The 18,317-nt window shown below is 39.6% G+C and overlaps 2 long non-coding RNA genes across 2 annotated transcripts; both read left to right on the forward strand.

The window, feature by feature from the left end:
* Positions 1 to 1,206: 1,206 nt before the first annotated feature.
* Positions 1,207 to 3,371, forward strand: LOC130463579 (uncharacterized). Its single transcript, XR_008923818.1, has 3 exons — positions 1,207 to 2,268; positions 2,509 to 2,566; positions 3,205 to 3,371. It is a non-coding gene; the product is annotated as an uncharacterized lncRNA (long non-coding RNA).
* Positions 3,372 to 6,350: 2,979 nt separating this feature from the next.
* Positions 6,351 to 8,435, forward strand: LOC130463942 (uncharacterized). Its single transcript, XR_008924172.1, has 3 exons — positions 6,351 to 7,241; positions 7,482 to 7,539; positions 8,178 to 8,435. It is a non-coding gene; the product is annotated as an uncharacterized lncRNA (long non-coding RNA).
* The last annotated feature ends 9,882 nt before the right edge of the window (positions 8,436 to 18,317 follow it).

Raw genomic sequence — 18,317 nt, forward strand, 5'->3', positions numbered from 1 at the left:
CTTTGTCGGCGAATTCCGCTTCGGAAAAAGGTAACTTGTTTCTGAATTTTTCTTACTTTTTCGTTCTTTCCTCTACTCCTCAATCTAAACCCTAGACCGAGAATTCGCGACCATGGCAAAGAATAAGGGAAAAAGTAAGTTCGTCGTTGGCTCTTCTAGTGAGAGGGAGGATGTGCCTTCGGGAAGGGTACAGAAGACTTCAAGGGGTGGGCCTTCGGAGAGGCCGGTGGAGAGACGTTCGACTGGTTGGGACGCTTCCAAAGATGGCGCTGTTGGCGGGTCTGGTGTGTCTGAACGTGCTACTTCTGGTAAGAAAGCTGGTTCTTCGGGTGTACGCCGTCCTTACCCTGAGTTTCCAGTTCATTGGACTGAAGCTGATCCGAAGGGCAAGTATGCCCCGATCTTGCATGAGACCACCAAGATCGATGGTCCGTTGGAGAAATCGGTCAGTGGTGACTGGTTAGTGGAGGCGAAGCTGGAGAACTACCATCGGAGGGCTGAGAAGGATGTTCCCTCTGCTGAGGAGTTTCGGCCCCTATGAGTGTTCGGCTGGTGAAGTAGATCAGCAGAGGGAACATCCTTCTCAGCCTCGGGAACCTCAACATTGGGGTCTGTGAGATCCACCATCTCCTTATCTGGACTTCTCTCTCTTTCGAGAGGAACGTCAGCAGATTCCTTCTTCTCCTCGGCCACGATAGGGACATCCGAGCCAGGAACAAAGTCGGCTTCAATCGCCTCCATCACCTTGGTGATATCCTGGATCTCGATCCCTAAAGCAGTAGACGGCTTCAGCGGAGAGGGGATGGTATCTTCCTCGGCCAACGGTTGATCCACGAGCGGCGGTTCCGCAACCACCACACTCTTTAACTTCTGCCCTGGCAAGGGCATGAAGTGAAGAAGATTCTTGGGAGGAGGCATGTCTTCCGAAACCATTTCCTACAAAACAAGCGTTCAAAGATGTAATACCCCGAATTTTTTTTTAAAACTTGATTAATTATGCTTAATTATTAATACTTAGCTTAAAACCGTTTTAAATCCTAATTTCGAACTTGATTTTAGTTTACGAAGTTTTATGTCGCTTGAATTTTAATATTGTTACACGATTTATTTATTTTAGATTTATAATTTAATATTTACGAGCTTAAGCTACCTTTTAAATCTTAATTATTATTTCGTAGTTTATAAAGGATTTTAATAATTTCGGAACGTTCCTATATTATTCGAAAACTAAATTTATTTTATGTTAACGATATTTATTAAAGAATTATTTCACAATCTGTTTTTAATTAAACATTTCTATTTATATAGGATTCCTAAATATAGCAAAGGAATTTCTGAATTTTACCCACCTTATGAAATAACCCAAAATGCTATTTAAAATTAAAAAAAAAAAAAAAAAAGGGAAATCCCCTAGCTTTCCCCCCTTCTCCTACGTGTATGGGTACAATAAGGGTCAAAATTTCCTAGTTTCTTTGACTCCTCTTTACCCACAATGCAGTCTAAGTTCATTTTCTTGACCCCCAAGTACCTCTCCTTCTTCTTTACTCTACTTCCATGCTGAGATCATGGGTGATGTCCATTGAATTCCAATTACCTTATAAATAGAGATGAAATCTGTTTCCCATTTTCACAACAATTCGGTGGAGTAATCTAACAAAAAACCTCAAGTCCTCTACCTATTCCCCTGTTTCGAAACAAACCACCAACGCCACCTCTTGTGGCCACCACCATAGACACCGCAGCTCTGCCACTGCAACTACTTCCACCACCGCAAACACCCCCGCATCCCCTCCCCGGTTCGCACTCCCTTTCCCTTGCTGTTCCGCCACCGTGCCGCAACCACCGCACTCCGCCCACCTTTCCCAGCCACCCTCACTGCCTGTACACCTCTTTCGCCGCCCATAATCGACCGGAAACACCCATTTCCCTGCTTTCCCCGTTCGCACGACCCTTCCCCCTTCCTTGCTGTTTCGCCGCCGCGAACCACCACCATTGTCACCACCGCATCACCTCACCGGTGGAAGCACCACTGAACTTTGCCGCCCAGAAACTCCGACCACCTGACCACCTCCATGTGTCACCCTAGTGATGTTGCCGCTAACTCACGCACGCCTCACCTCTCCTTTTTCTTGCCTCTGTTTCGTCTAATGTGAAACCAGGTGGTTGGGACCTTGCTCCAAATCCCAATTAATATGCTGCTAATATTTTCTTTTCAAAAAAAAAAAAAAAAAAGTCAACTATACTTACCAACCACTAAAGACAAATTGGGTAAGTTTTAATGCTATTCTACGTAATACAAGTAATACTCCTAATAGATTCTTCAAGTATGATTATTAACAACTATATTCATGATTTACATAATGGATTTACGTAATTGGGTAAGTTTTAATGCTATTCTACATAATGGATTTACATAATTTATAAAACTTGTTTTTCTAAAATATGATTATTAACAACTATATTCATAATTGTATATAATTACTAATTTTGGTAATTTAATCGTATAAGTATTCTCGGAGCTCAGGAAGAACGGTCCATCGAACAGGAAGTATAAACTACGGTTGAGGTAACATCTATTGCTAACACCCACAATCCCCTTATAAAATGTGTTTATGTGATTATGAAATATGTTTATAATGATGTGTTTTTATTGGATTGTGGGATATGAAATGTATTTATGAAGTGTGTTTTATGAATGATGATATTTAAATATGTTTATGAATGATTTTATAAGATGATGTTTACGAGTTATTAATAAGATACGAAACATGATAAATAAAAGTGTAACAGGTTCTGGCAGTTAGTGGGGTTACTATTTTTAGGTCGTGCACGTACCGCCGTACCGCGGGACACCCAACAAGGGAGAGTGCTCCTTGAGGGTTACCGCAAGCTAAAAGAGAAACTATTTAGGTACGGGCGTATGTCCAACAAGGGAGAGTGCTCCTTGAGGACTATCGCAAGGTGGGAGACGTCCCGCAAGGCTAACTTGTCAGTTACCAAGTAAAATGAATGTTTTATGAAAGATAATGGGAACTATTAAAGTTTCAAGTTATAAATTATGTTTTATTATAATGCATTTATGAAAGTGTTTTACTATATTCTATTCTCCCTGATTGCAAAGTAAATAAAATGAATTGAAATGAGTTTACGCTGTTAGGGTAGTATGTTACTGGGCCTCGGCTCACGATATTGCTTTTGTTTTAGGTACGAAGAAGATCATGGGATGCCTTAGAGTGAGGATGCAACCACCAAATTCACGATCGATGTTTAGTAAAGATAACTATGTCATTAGTAATAAAGGGATGTATTATTTAAAGTCTAAGTTTGATTTCATGATTTGAGTTAGATTTTAATATTAATGTTTAATCAGATGTTAAAAGTGTTTATTATTAAAGTTTATTTAGTAATTTAAAAAGGTTATGTCGCCTTGTATTTCCCACGAGGGAAATAGGCATGTGACACTCCGACTAAATTAGGGTTTCCGCTGCTAATTAAAGATAATTAACCTAATTTATGGTGTTTAGAAGTCGGGGTGTTACAGTTTGGTATCAGAGCCAAGGTTCTGCGACCATAAGTGCTAAACCTTACGGGTTTTGCACGAAATAAAATTCATTAGGCTTTAAGCAAGAATTTTAAGGAATAAGTTAAAAAGAATATTTTAAAATCAATTCAAGTTAAAATGGAATGAGTGTGAGTGTAGGAACGGGATTAAAGGGATTTATTCTCTTGTTATTTATGTTTTCCTGATTGAATATATTATGCGAAATATCGATTGTCGAGGGCATTAACGATGCCATGAACGAAGCTCACAACAAGCACAACATTCACGATGGCGCCAACATTAGTATTACTTCAATTTATCTCTCTCGCTTTGGATCCGAACTTCCCATGTTTATCATGTTATGAGTTTCCTACCCTAGACAGACTAGGCAAAGTTTAAGCATTACTGTTTTCTTGAAAGAAGTTAAGTTAAAGCACGATGCGAACACAAAGATTTTGTGGATATGAATTGTTTTGAGGAATTTTTATGGTTATGGAATCTTTAAGGATAGTATAAATGTTAAGTATCAAACGAGCATAAGGTTGTATTTCACGAGTGGTGGATCACTAATTAAGTTAAGGTTATTATAGGTTTATAGTGTTCAAATTATGAATGAAATTGATTCTAGGGTTACCTTCCCGTGTTATCCATGATAAATATTTTGGTGTATAAGTACAAAAGTCTAGTATCTAAAAGATGATTGATATGCCTCTATTAAGGAAGCTAAGAAGTTATACATAAATGTTATGAACCACATGAGTTAGGGTAGAAGACCCGTTTTAGTTGACATATGAATAAGATTTTGAGGATTTTATCAAAAGGAGTTATCAGGAATTAGTATATCAAAAGATTGAATGATAGAGTATCGAAAGAGCATGAGTTTGTATTTCGTAAGTGGCGAATCAACAATTAAATCGAGGTTTAAAGCATTGAAGTTACGATTGAAATCGATTCTTAGATTACCATTCCGCATAATTATAAGGATTGTTTTTTTTATGTATTTATCTGAAAGGATGCTTGATAATCTCCATAAAGAAAGCTAAGAGAGATAATTTAAGGTTTGTAAAATGTTATGGGAAAACATGTTTTGTGGTGATCGAAAAGACGAAATTGAGTTTGCATATAAAGTTTTGAGGATTCTACCAAAATGAGTTATCAAGAATTAGTATGTGTATCAGGTTGATGATATCAATGAATGTTATGAAATTCGAAATGAGTTATGAATGATTGAGGAATGCAATGAAATTGAGAATAGGAAATCGACAAAACGACATGTCTATAAAACCAGGTAGTCTGAACTAAGTTTTCTGGAAGATAGATTGTTTCTGATAAAGGCACATTTGATGACTTAGCATTATCCGCGAAATACGAGGGTTGTCTACCTGAAATACTAAGAATAAGTAACGATCGAAGTCGTATGTCCAACGATGTATTTTCTATCACGTGATTGACTCGAACCCCTGCAACGAACGTAGTCAACGAAGTTATTCAACGTAGAGGAAAAGATAGGAGATCGAAATCAAAACGAATCGAATAAAGAAAGTCAACGACAAGATTCCTGCAGCAAAGAAGCTCAAGAGCAAACGAAAACGCAACATCTCCAGATAGTCGCCTAAGAACAATATAATGTACGAATCACGAGGTTTTATGTAAACGTGTTATGAATCAACCATGCTCGTGTGTTAGATCGAATGATTATGAATGTTATGCTTATGTTGAATGTGAAAATTTTCAATTTATGAATTATGTCTTTATGATATGCTTTATGGATTATGTTTATGCTGACATGATTGTATTGGTAATCTAATCGTTATACATGGAAGCCGACTTCGGTGGACGTTCTCCTGAGCTCAGAGTATGAGATTGTTATAATAAATGACTTTTACGAATTATTTGAGTATTGCAATTGTTAGATAAATATTTATTCTCATTTTCAAAGTCATAAATTTTGCATTAAATATTACTATTTTTGGTAAGAAAAATATTTTCAAACAAGATATCACAAAGTAAAATGGGAGCCTAGTCTAAGCTAACAAGTTTGCCCCTTTTATGTTCTTTGCTCCTCGATCCTATTTTATGAAGTAAAGTGGGGGTACGAAAGATGCTGGCAGAATGTAATTGACCTTAATGACGATTAAGGGTCGATATATAATTTTGCCCCTTTTGTATTCTTTAATCTTCAATTCTAGGTCTCGAGTTGAAGCTGAGTCATCAAAGAAGATGGCGGAATGAAAGCTAGACATTGTCGGAATTGATATACAATTGTGAGATCTTGGTTTTAAAATAAAATGTCATACTTTTATTTCGAATATTTTCGATTCTGAACAATCATTTTATAGGTTTAATTTTCAAGTTTCGAGGACGAAACTTTTTCTAAGGGGGTAAGAGTGTAATACCCCGAATTTTTTTTTAAAACTTGATTAATTATGCTTAATTATTTCTACTTAGCTTAAAACCGTTTTAAATCCTAATTTCGAACTTGATTTTAGTTTACGAAGTTTTATGTCGCTTGAATTTTAATATTGTTACACGATTTATTTATTTTAGATTTATAATTTAATATTTACGAGCTTAAGCTACCTTTTAAATCTTAATTATTATTTCGTAGTTTATAAAGGATTTTAATAATTTCGGAACGTTCCTATATTATTCGAAAACTAAATTTATTTTATGTTAACGATATTTATTAAAGAATTATTTCACAGTCTGTTTTTAATTAAACATTTCTATTTATATAGGATTCCTAAATATAGCAAAGGAATTTCTGAATTTTACCCACCTTATGAAATAACCCAAAATGCTATTTAAAATTAAAAAAAAAAAAAAAAAAAAGGGAAATCCCCTAGCTTTCCCCCCTTCTCCTACGTGTATGGGTACAATAAGGGTCAAAATTTCCTAGTTTCTTTGACTCCTCTTTACCCACAATGCAGTCTAAGTTCATTTTCTTGACCCCCAAGTACCTCTCCTTCTTCTTTACTCTACTTCCATGCTGAGATCATGGGTGATGTCCATTGAATTCCAATTACCTTATAAATAGAGATGAAATCTGTTTCCCATTTTCACAACAATTCGGTGGAGTAATCTAACAAAAAACCTCAAGTCCTCTACCTATTCCCCTGTTTCGAAACAAACCACCAACGCCACCTCTTGTGGCCACCACCATAGACACCGCAGCTCTGCCACTGCAACTACTTCCACCACCGCAAACACCCCCGCATCCCCTCCCCGGTTCGCACTCCCTTTCCCTTGCTGTTCCGCCACCGTGCCGCAACCACCGCACTCCGCCCACCTTTCCCAGCCACCCTCACTGCCTGTACACCTCTTTCGCCGCCCATAATCGACCGGAAACACCCATTTCCCTGCTTTCCCCGTTCGCACGACCCTTCCCCCTTCCTTGCTGTTTCGCCGCCGCGAACCACCACCATTGTCACCACCGCATCACCTCACCGGTGGAAGCACCACTGAACTTTTCCGCCCAGAAACTCCGACCACCTGACCACCTCCATGTGTCACCCTAGTGATGTTGCCGCTAACTCACGCACGCCTCACCTCTCCTTTTTCTTGCCTCTGTTTCGTCTAATGTGAAACCAGGTGGTTGGGACCTTGCTCCAAATCCCAATTAATATGCTGCTAATATTTTCTTTTCAAAAAAAAAAAAAAAAAAGTCAACTATACTTACCAACCACTAAAGACAAATTGGGTAAGTTTTAATGCTATTCTACGTAATACAAGTAATACTCCTAATAGATTCTTCAAGTATGATTATTAACAACTATATTCATGATTTACATAATGGATTTACGTAATTGGGTAAGTTTTAATGCTATTCTACATAATGGATTTACATAATTTATAAAACTTGTTTTTCTAAAATATGATTATTAACAACTATATTCATAATTGTATATAATTACTAATTTTGGTAATTTAATCGTATAAGTATTCTCGGAGCTCAGGAAGAACGGTCCATCGAACAGGAAGTATAAACTACGGTTGAGGTAACATCTATTGCTAACACCCACAATCCCCTTATAAAATGTGTTTATGTGATTATGAAATATGTTTATAATGATGTGTTTTTATTGGATTGTGGGATATGAAATGTATTTATGAAGTGTGTTTTATGAATGATGATATTTAAATATGTTTATGAATGATTTTATAAGATGATGTTTACGAGTTATTAATAAGATACGAAACATGATAAATAAAAGTGTAACAGGTTCTGGCAGTTAGTGGGGTTACTATTTTTAGGTCGTGCACGTACCGCCGTACCGCGGGACACCCAACAAGGGAGAGTGCTCCTTGAGGGTTACCGCAAGCTAAAAGAGAAACTATTTAGGTACGGGCGTATGTCCAACAAGGGAGAGTGCTCCTTGAGGACTATCGCAAGGTGGGAGACGTCCCGCAAGGCTAACTTGTCAGTTACCAAGTAAAATGAATGTTTTATGAAAGATAATGGGAACTATTAAAGTTTCAAGTTATAAATTATGTTTTATTATAATGCATTTATGAAAGTGTTTTACTATATTCTATTCTCCCTGATTGCAAAGTAAATAAAATGAATTGAAATGAGTTTACGCTGTTAGGGTAGTATGTTACTGGGCCTCGGCTCACGATATTGCTTTTGTTTTAGGTACGAAGAAGATCATGGGATGCCTTAGAGTGAGGATGCAACCACCAAATTCACGATCGATGTTTAGTAAAGATAACTATGTCATTAGTATAAAGGGATGTATTATTTAAAGTCTAAGTTTGATTTCATGATTTGAGTTAGATTTTAATATTAATGTTTAATCAGATGTTAAAAGTGTTTATTATTAAAGTTTATTTAGTAATTTAAAAAGGTTATGTCGCCTTGTATTTCCCACGAGGGAAATAGGCATGTGACACTCCGACTAAATTAGGGTTTCCGCTGCTAATTAAAGATAATTAACCTAATTTATGGTGTTTAGAAGTCGGGGTGTTACAAAAGATCAGCTTCGAAAAAGGAAAAGACGGACTACAAGAAAGCTCCAAAGTCAGAGCAAATACCTTCTCCGAGGACTGAGAAACCTTCGCCTTCTTCGGATGCGCAGAAGACTTCAGAAGAGTGCTACCCTTCCTTTTCCTTTGATCCTAAAAAAAGGAGACCAAGGATCAATAAATTCAGAGGAAGACAAAAGAGGAAATAAAGAAAAAAGGTGAAGTACCCGGTTCCTAGATAAAGAGATATCTATCCGAGCCGGAGATGAAACCGAAGGAACGGCACGCGGCACAGCGTCAGTCCCAGGACCCTAGAAAGATATTCCAGGACCAAGACGTTAGCCGACGGCCAACCAAAGAGAAAGAAAAGACAAACAAAAACCGAGCCTATAGAAACACTCACCGGATCCGAAGTTGTCCTCAAAACAGGAAGCACGACCTTCACTGGAACAGCTTCGGGAGAGGAGGCAGAATCCCACGGATCAGCTCGAACTTCGGATATCCGAGCAACACCCGAAGGAGACAACACGTAATCCTTCAGGCGAGGATTACGAGGATTCTCTTTCCCGAACTTGTAATCAGGAGCCGAGTCGTGAATAGTTTTCAGATCCAAAGAGATGCCCAAAATCTCAGGATCAAGGCAGCTAAAGCCATACTCTGCAAAACAAAGTACAAAACGAGTCAGTAAAACGAAGGAAAAAAGAGGAGGACAAACTCACTGAAACACGGTCCCAGCCGAAAGACACCTACCCCTATCAAAAATCCTGCTGAGACCGGCGACAGCAAGAATGTCCTCCCGCAAGATGTAGTTAAGGTTCGGGAGCCAGCTAGACGGCAGTTTATAATTATCCTCCCGAGCCAAGAACCACTGGAGGAGATCCACGTAGTGTTGATGGTTCCAGGGCTGACTGCGACATATAGGTACAGGGTTTCCCCCTCCTTTGGTCTGGCCAGTGTCGGCAGTTGAGCTAGGTGGGCTCTGAGTTGCTGAAAAGCCTCTTTTTGCTCCTGCTCCCATATTAGCTCGGGGTCCACCTGTTAGGTTATGATACATATGACATTACATAAATCATGCGGAAACAACCATTAACCCAGGACAACATATTATTTACACATAATCATATAGCATAATTTAGATGCATACTCTTTGTTGCGTGCCCTCCCTAGCTGCGCCCGAACCGAACAAGAACAAGTCTTTTAGGACTCCAAGTGTCGTCCCTCCGTAGATAGTCCACAGCACGTCCGGATCCGCCTTAAGATTGACCAACTAGAATCGCCCTTAAGGTACTAGAAAATTTCGGCACTTTTGAGCAAGATGTGTGTTTGATTTTCTCTCAAAAAACTCACTTTTGAATACTTTTAAACTTGTGTATAAATTATGACCCCTAGGCCTTTATTTATAGAGTTATGGAAAAGGAATCGTAATCCTAGTAGGATACGAATTAATTGAAATTAGAATCCTACATGAATTCTATTTAATTAATTTATCCAATTAGGAATAGTAATTTAATCATACACTGACTCTTGCAGATTCAGGAATCACGCATGAGCACAAACCCACACACACACGGCAGCCACAAGGGCTGCCCATGCGCGTGCGAGCAGCAGCCCACGCAGCACGGCCCACGCATCCGTGGCCCTTGGCGCGCGCTGGGCTTGTGGCGTGCGTGCTTGCTGGGCGATGGCCCCGGCTTCGTGCTGGGCCTTCGTCCGGCAAGCCTCGTCCGATGCTAATTCGTACGATACGCTTCCGATTAAATTTCCATTTCCGGAATCTATTTCCGATACGAACAATATTTAATATTTCCGATTCCGGAATTAATTTCCGTTTCGAACAAATATTTAATATTTCCGTTTCCGGAATTATTTTCCGATTCCGGCAATATTTCCGATTCTGACAATATTTCCGTTTCCGGCAATATTTCCGATTCTGGTAATATTTCCATTTCCAATAATATTTTCCGATACGTACCATGTTTCCGTTTCCGGCAACATCTACGACTTGGATAATATTCATATTTCCGATACGATCCATATTTCCGTTTCCGGCAATATCATCGTTTCCGGAGTATTCATTTCTTGCCTGTGACGATCTTAGCTCCCACTGAAACCAAGATCCGTCGGTTCCGAATATTCATAGATGGAGTATTTAATGCCATTAAATACTTGATCCGTTTACGTACTATTTGTGTGACCCTACGGGTTCAGTCAAGAGTAAGCTGTGGATTAATATCATTAATTCCACTTGAACTGAAGCGGCCTCTAGCTAGGCATTCAGCTCACTTGATCTCACTGAATTATTAACTTGTTAATTAATACTGAACCGCATTTATTAGACTTAACATAGAATGCATACTTGGACCAAGGGCATTATTTCCTTCACCACCTTCCTCGGGACCCCCTTTTTCTTGACTGGTTCTGCTTCTCCCCCGGGGAGGTTTTTTAGTGCTTTGAAGAAAGGGGCTCCCTTGTCCGAGGCTTTTGATATGAACCTTGTTAGTGCGGCTAACCTGCCGGTTAGCCTCTGCACGTCTCTCTTGGTCCTTGGCTCGGGTAAATCCAACGCTGCTTGGACTTTGTCCGGGTTCGCATCGATTCCTCTTTCGCTCACCATGAATCCGAGGAATTTCCCCGACTTCACCCCGAAGACACATTATTTTGGGTTCAGCTTCATGCTGTATTTCCTCAGGTTTCCGAAGGTCTCTGCCAAGTCCTTGACATGGTCTTCCTCCTTAATGCTTTTTACGATGGAGTCATCCACATAGACCTCGACGTTCCTCCCTTTCTGGTCGGCGAAGACGTGATCAACTAGCCTCTGGTATGTAGCGCCGGCATTTTTCAAGCCGAATGGCATCATTTTGTAGTTGAACACTCCTGCGCTCGTGATGAATGCTGTCTTCGCCCTGTCGTCGGGGTGCATGAACACTTGATGGTAGCCTGAAAAGGCATCCATGAAGCTGAGCAGTGCATGGCCGCTGGTGGAGTCAACCAATTGATCTATCCTCGGCAGGGGATAGCAGTCCTTGGGGCAGGCTCGGTTCTGATCTGTGAAATCCACGCACATTCGCCAAGAGCCGTTCGCTTTCTTGACCATCACCACGTTGGCCAACCATTTTGGGTACATGCATGGCTCGATGAATCCGGCTTCCTGCAACTTTTTCACCTCTTCGGCGATGGCTCTGTTTTTCTCCGAGGAGTAATTCCTCTTCTTTTGTTTGATTGGCCGAGCTTCAGCGTTGACGTCCAGCTTGTGACAAATCAGCTTCGGATTTATCCCTGGCATATCTGCTGCTGACCATGCAAAAATGTCTTTGTGATCCCTGAGCAGTTGGATCAAATCGATTCGGAGCCCCGAGCTTAGGCCCTTGCCTATTCGGACGCTCCTGTCTGAACCCTCTTCGAGGAAGATATCCTCCATTTCCTGATCTGGTTCGGGAGATAGGGTTTCGGGGCGGGCATCGACCTCTGCGGGAGATAAGCTGCTCGTGCCTGCTTTTCTCCTTTTTGCCTCGCTCTCCTCTCCTGGAGCATCTTTCTCCGCCTCGGAACCGTCTCCTAATTTGGGCTTTCGGACAGCGGTGTGGCAGGTTCTTCTTGCAACCTCTTGATCACCTCTAATTCGTTCGGCGAATCCTGCGTCCGAGACGTATATCATCAGCTGATGGTATGTGGAGGAGACTGCTTGCATCTTGTGAATCATGGTTCTTCCCATGATTACGTTGTATACGGAGTCGCAGTCCATCACCAAAAATTCGTCCCGAAGGGTTTTTGCTGCTTGGCCTTCGCCCACTGTGACTGGCAGGGTGATCTTTCCTCGAGGGATAGCTGCGGATCCGTTGAATCCGATCAGGGGGTAACTGACTTTCGTCAATGCTTCCTCTGACTCTTCGAGGATCAGTTGCTCGAAGCAGTTTCTGAAGATGATGTTGACGGCACTTCCTCCGTCGACCAACACTCGGTGTATGTTGTGGTTATTGAGGTCCATGGAAATGACTAGAGGATCGTCATGTTTGTACTGGACTCCGAAGCAATCATCGGCAGTGAAGGTCATGTTCGGGGGGTGTGGTTGGTTGTCTCCCACTGCGCTGAAGTTGACTCGATGGGTGAGAGCTCTTAGGTGTTTCTTGCTGGCCTGACCAGACTTCTGTCCCCCGAACACCACTAGGATGTCATTCTTCTTGTGCCCTGTTGCTTCGTAGACCCTTTTCTGGGGTTGCTCATGTTGTTTGCCACTTGCGGCCTTTTCTTTTTCCTCCCTTCGGTCTAACAAGTATTGTTTCAGGTAACCTCGGCGAACGAGGTCCTCAATGTTGTCTTTCAGCGAGTTGCATTCTTCGGTGTGGTGACCGAAGTCATCATGAAACTCGCACCATTTGTTCTTGTTTCTCCGAGCTGGGTTGGACTTGAGCTTCCCAGGTAGTTTCCACTTTTCATCATTTCTGTTGAGGCTAAAGATTTCTTTTCGGGGCAGAGTTAGTGGAGTGTAGTTAGCGTATTTGGGTTGAAGTTCACCCCTTCTCCCGTCTTTCTTCGAGCTCATTTCTCTAACTCCTACTTTCTCCTTCCCTTTCCTTGAGCTGCCCTCGGGCTTGCTCTGGGCATTTTTTGTGTCTCTCGGATCCGACGATCCTTTCAACCTTGCAGCAGCTTTGTTGAACTCTTCGGTTCTGATGAATGCATCAGCCATTTGGAACACGTCGGCTATTTTGGAGGGGTTTTTCATCGAGAGCTTGTCACGGAATTTCCCTTCCTGGAGCGCGTGCTTCAAGGCGAAGATGGCCACGTCTGGCTGCAAGTTTGGTATGTTTGTTGATTCCTTCATGAATCTGGCCATGAACTCTCTTAGACTTTCGTCTCTTTCTTGTTGGATTAAGGTCAGTTCTGCTGTGGTTCGCTCGGGTCGATTGTTGCTCACGAACTGTGTGCAGAATCTCTTTTTTAGCTTCTTCCAGCTTTTGATCGATCCCTTCGGCAGCGATCTAAACCACTCTCCCGCCACTCCGGTTAGCGTGGTTGGGAAATATTTACACCAACATGCTTCGGAGTAGGGGCTCAAGAACATTTGCTGTTCGTAGGAGATGACATGATCCCTCGGATCTGTGATTCCGTTATATGTCAGGTGTGCTGGCAGCCTCACCTTCGGTATTTCTTCCATGATCAGCTCGTCCGAGAAAGGGGATGACGTGGGAGTCATGATTCTTTTCCCGAGTCTAGCCCTGATGCCTTCGTTCGCCGAGGTTCTGTGATTAGAACGTTCGGGCGTACGATGGGGGCTAGGGGTTCGATCATGCCTCCTGTCTCTTCTTCTTTCTTGGCTACTGACCTCGGGTCGTTCGCCAGATCTGCTTGATTCGCCTACCCCGAGTCTCGTATGGATCAAGGGTCTTAACCTTGAGTGGACCGAGGGCCTCAACCTGCTGAGCACCGAGCTTCGGATCCGGGTGTTATGAGTAGTCGATTCGCTTTGGAGAGCTGTTGGAGTAGGCGATGGTCTTGCAAACCAATCTGGTTGTTGTTGTGCCCTTTTTTGGGTGTCCCACGTGATTTCCATCCATCTCGACGTCAGGTGTGTTCATGTCAAGGGAAGGAGCTCTCGTTCGGGTCTGGACACTTCTACACTGGGCGGCTCGTTCAGCCTTCGCCTGGTCCTCCTCTCTTCTCTGCGGTCTTTTGCCAATCCTTGCTGCTTCTCATTGAAGAGGAAGTTTTGCATGATGGTCATGGCCGCAGTGAGCTCTTCCCTAGTTGGAATCGGAGGTCCTGTGTTTGTGGCGGTCGTAGCTCTGCTTGGCTGTGACCTTGCCACCGATTGAGGGTGCTCCTCTTCGTCAGATTCCGAATCTGACCGCACTATCATATCGTCATCATTGTTGTTGATAACATCATTAACCATTTTGCAGAAAGAGGTGGTTAATGTCTTTCAAAGGCTTTGAAGTGTTCTTCCCCACAGACGACGCCAAATTGTTCCGGTGTTGTAAAGATGGAAACAATGGGCTTCGAATGAAGGCCCTTTCGTATGTGTTGAAGATCTTGCTTGCTTGAATGAGTCAAGTCCGAATTCACCTGCACAAGAGCAAATTCACTAGCCTCGGGGGTGTTTCCGAGGAAAGCCCCTCCGATGCCTAAGTAAGAACGATGCTCGGATTCTAGAGAGAAGTTCTCTAGAAGAGTAGTCTTAAGGCGATAAATTGGACGTACCTTGAGGTGTGAGCCTTGGTGGTCTATTTATAGTGTTTGCATAATAAATGCCCATAGGTCATTTATTGCTATTGGGCCTTGGGCCTTAATGGATGGCTGAATAGCCATAGTGGTAGGTTTGATGCTGTTGTTTAGAGCCATTGGGCTTTGGACTTAGTGGCCCAATTGAATATCACACTACAAGAATTTGTACTATTAACGACGGGAAATCCCGTCGCGAAAGGCCAATATTCGTTGATTAACGACGGGATTTCCTGTCGCGAACCCGTCATAAAAGGGGGTCGTCGTTACTAGAAATCCCGTCGTAAATTCGTTGTAAATCCGTCGCAGAAGACATTTGCGACGGTTATTCCCGTCATTGTTTGGTTGTTAGCCCCGTCGCAAAAGGCTTTTGCGACGGGATTTTTGACCCGTCGTAATTAGGTAGTCGTTAAAGATACAAATTCTTGTAGTGTCAATTGGGAGCCCAAACAGAAACTGTTATATTTCTTGTTCTTAAATATTAGTAAAGCATTTGTTATGTATTTTTGACAAAATTGTTATTTTTTATTATTAATTATATTGATGTTCTATATTAGACAGAAGATGTGCTTGGTGTCCATCCATGGCTTGTACAATAACATAGGCTCCATTGCAATTGTTCATTTAAGCTTTGAATAGGATAAGCTCATGATTTAAAATTGCATTAAAAGTCTAATTTGTTACACTAAGTAAAACAAAGTAGCATAAAGTTTTACTCCTTATAATTATCAAAAAAAAAAAAACATTGAAACAAAGAATTGTAAAACCAAAAATAAAAATAAGGAAATGGAATGAAATCAATTCATGTAATTAACAAAGGTGAATGGATCGGTGAAAAAAGAAACAACGTACTAATAACGCCTGCAATAAATATAGAATCTAAAATCATTAGGTGATTAATTGGTTATATTATGATTTCATATTTTGGCAACCAAGGACATTTGATTCACTTTGTAACTGACATATTTGGCAATATAAAGATTACGAGCAATGGACAACGGTATTGCCTTGGATATGTCAACCTTTGCCTTGGAAAAATCCGTACCCTAAAAAATAGCCATTTTGGTAAATAAAATTGTAAAATTAGTCATTTTTGTAAATAAATGGTAGCTAGTTTGGGAAATAGATTTCAAAAATAGCCATTTTGGTAAATGAAATTGTAAAAGTAGCCATTTTCGTAAAAGATCCATTATTTTTCTGATTTATGAATAGTTCTCCTATATTATACCATTTACAGGGGGAAATAATTGTTATTCAACCATTGATCTTATTAGATTGTGATTGTGTCTGAAAATTTGGGAGTGCAAATGGGTTAAAGTCTTTGGACTTATTGGTTGAATGAGAATCGGACCAACGTGAATTTGAACCAAATATTAACCATGGTTAGTACTTTAATAACTTATTTGACAAAAATAAACAATAATATCATGGATGTTTATGTATAATTAGTATAGGCATATTTATTTGATTCACCATAAGGAATCAGAAAAAAAAAAACATGTATTTGCCAATGACAATTTCTCCTAATTAATTAATTATGCATACACCAAAATACAATAAAAAAAATCAGGAAGTATACCTGCAGAACAACAACCAATTACTATGCCATGTAAATGTTGGGGTACTCTAGTAATTTTGACTAGTATCCATCCCAATGCTGATCCAATAATGAACACGACCAAGATGTTTACGGGCATGAACCACCTACATACAACGAAATATCATATGATTACTGGATTACCACATTTGTCAAAACTAACTTTAGTTCTTAGCTATTAACTTTTGACCTAGTTAAATGATTAAAAACTTTATACACTACCTTAAACTGTATATCTTATCCGCGCTAAAGAATATGATTTCCTTTATAAAGTTTCATTAGCACTCTTATATTGTTACCCCAATAATATAGTAACTAGTTAGTGGTCCGGGCGATTCTCCAAAGTGTTGCATATCGTTTAAGTTTTTTTTATTCTTTTCAAATTCACTTATAAATTTGTGTACATATGCATTTTGAGTAAAATAAAATTGGTTAATCAACAATCGATAGACTAAAATTTTGAGTAATTTATTATTTGCGTAAAACTTTATTTGATTAGCTAAAGAAAAGAGAATCATTTTTTTCCCTACTCTTTTCTCTATTTATTTTCATGTTTGATCTAAATATTTTTTAGAAAAGGTACGTATTACGTGTAATTTGATTAATAAGTGAATAAAATGAAGGAATTTTTTTTTTTTTTTTATCATAAATTGTTATTCAAGTACATAAATTTGGATCAAGTATACATTCATAAGAATTATTTTTCTCTTTATTAATAGCTTTAGAGTCATAAGTTGTATTCTTGAAGTGATGGATAAAACTTCGTGTTAACATACATGAGGTCATGAGTTCGAGGATGATTGTCAATATTTTTTTTATGAGGACACAATAACCAATAATGTGTTTATGCGCCATATATATATATATATATATATATATATATATATATATATAATATATATATATATATATATATATATATATATATATATAAAATCAGGATCTGGTGAGAACCACCCCTTAAGATGAGAACTGAGAACTAATCTCAGCCATTGATCAATTGAATCTAATGGCTGTAAAGCTACCCGAAATTTCAAAATTAGTAAGGGTAAAATGGTATTTATCCGCGTTGAATGACCTCCCTCAACCCCTCAATTTTCAGAATTTCTTTCTCTCTCTTCCTCCCTCCTCCCCTACGAATTCTCTCACTCTCTCTCTCTTTCAATCTCTTCCTCCTTCTTTCTCATATCTTCTTCTTCTAAATTCATATTTTGGGATTTGTTTTTCGTTTCTTCCGTTGCCCAGGTAATCCCCTTTTCAATTTTTATTTTCGAACAAGTGAAATTAGGGTTTTTAGTTCTTATTCGTTTGTTGATGTTGTGTTTACTTTTTCTGATGTTGTGTTTACTTTTTGTCGATTCTGTGTTTACTTTTCATTATTTTTTGTTTACTTTTATCCGATGTTGTGTTTACTTTTTCTAATCTTGTGTTTACTTTTTCTGATCTTGTGTTTACTTTATGTCGATATTTTACTTTTGATTATATTGTGTTTACTTCTCCTCGATGTTGTGTTTACTTTTTTTGATCTTGTGTTTACTTTCTGTCGATGTTGCGTTTACTTTTGATTATATTGTGTTTACTTTTACTCGATGTTGTGTTTACTTTTTCCGATCTTGTGTTTACTTTTTGTCGAAATTGTGTTTACTTTTCTTGATCTTATGTTTACTTTCCGTCCGTTTTGTTTTAATCCAACAACTATCAGAGGTTCTCATTATAAGGAAGATTCACATTTTAAGGGAGGTTCTCACCAGAACCTGGTCATATATATATATATATATATATATATATATATATATATATATATATATATAGGGTGAGGTTCTTGTGAGAACCACCTTAAGGTGAGAACCAACTTGCGGTGAGAACCGCCTTTATAGCCGTTCGATCAAACATAATCCAATGGTCATTAGACGCATATATGAATATATTTATCTCTTAAAAGTCGTAAATACAGAGTACCAAACTATGCATATTGTTTGAACTAAAGATGCATAT

This window comes from Spinacia oleracea, chromosome 6 (genome assembly GCF_020520425.1).
Source record: "Spinacia oleracea cultivar Varoflay chromosome 6, BTI_SOV_V1, whole genome shotgun sequence".
Taxonomy (NCBI): Eukaryota; Viridiplantae; Streptophyta; class Magnoliopsida; order Caryophyllales; family Amaranthaceae; genus Spinacia; species Spinacia oleracea.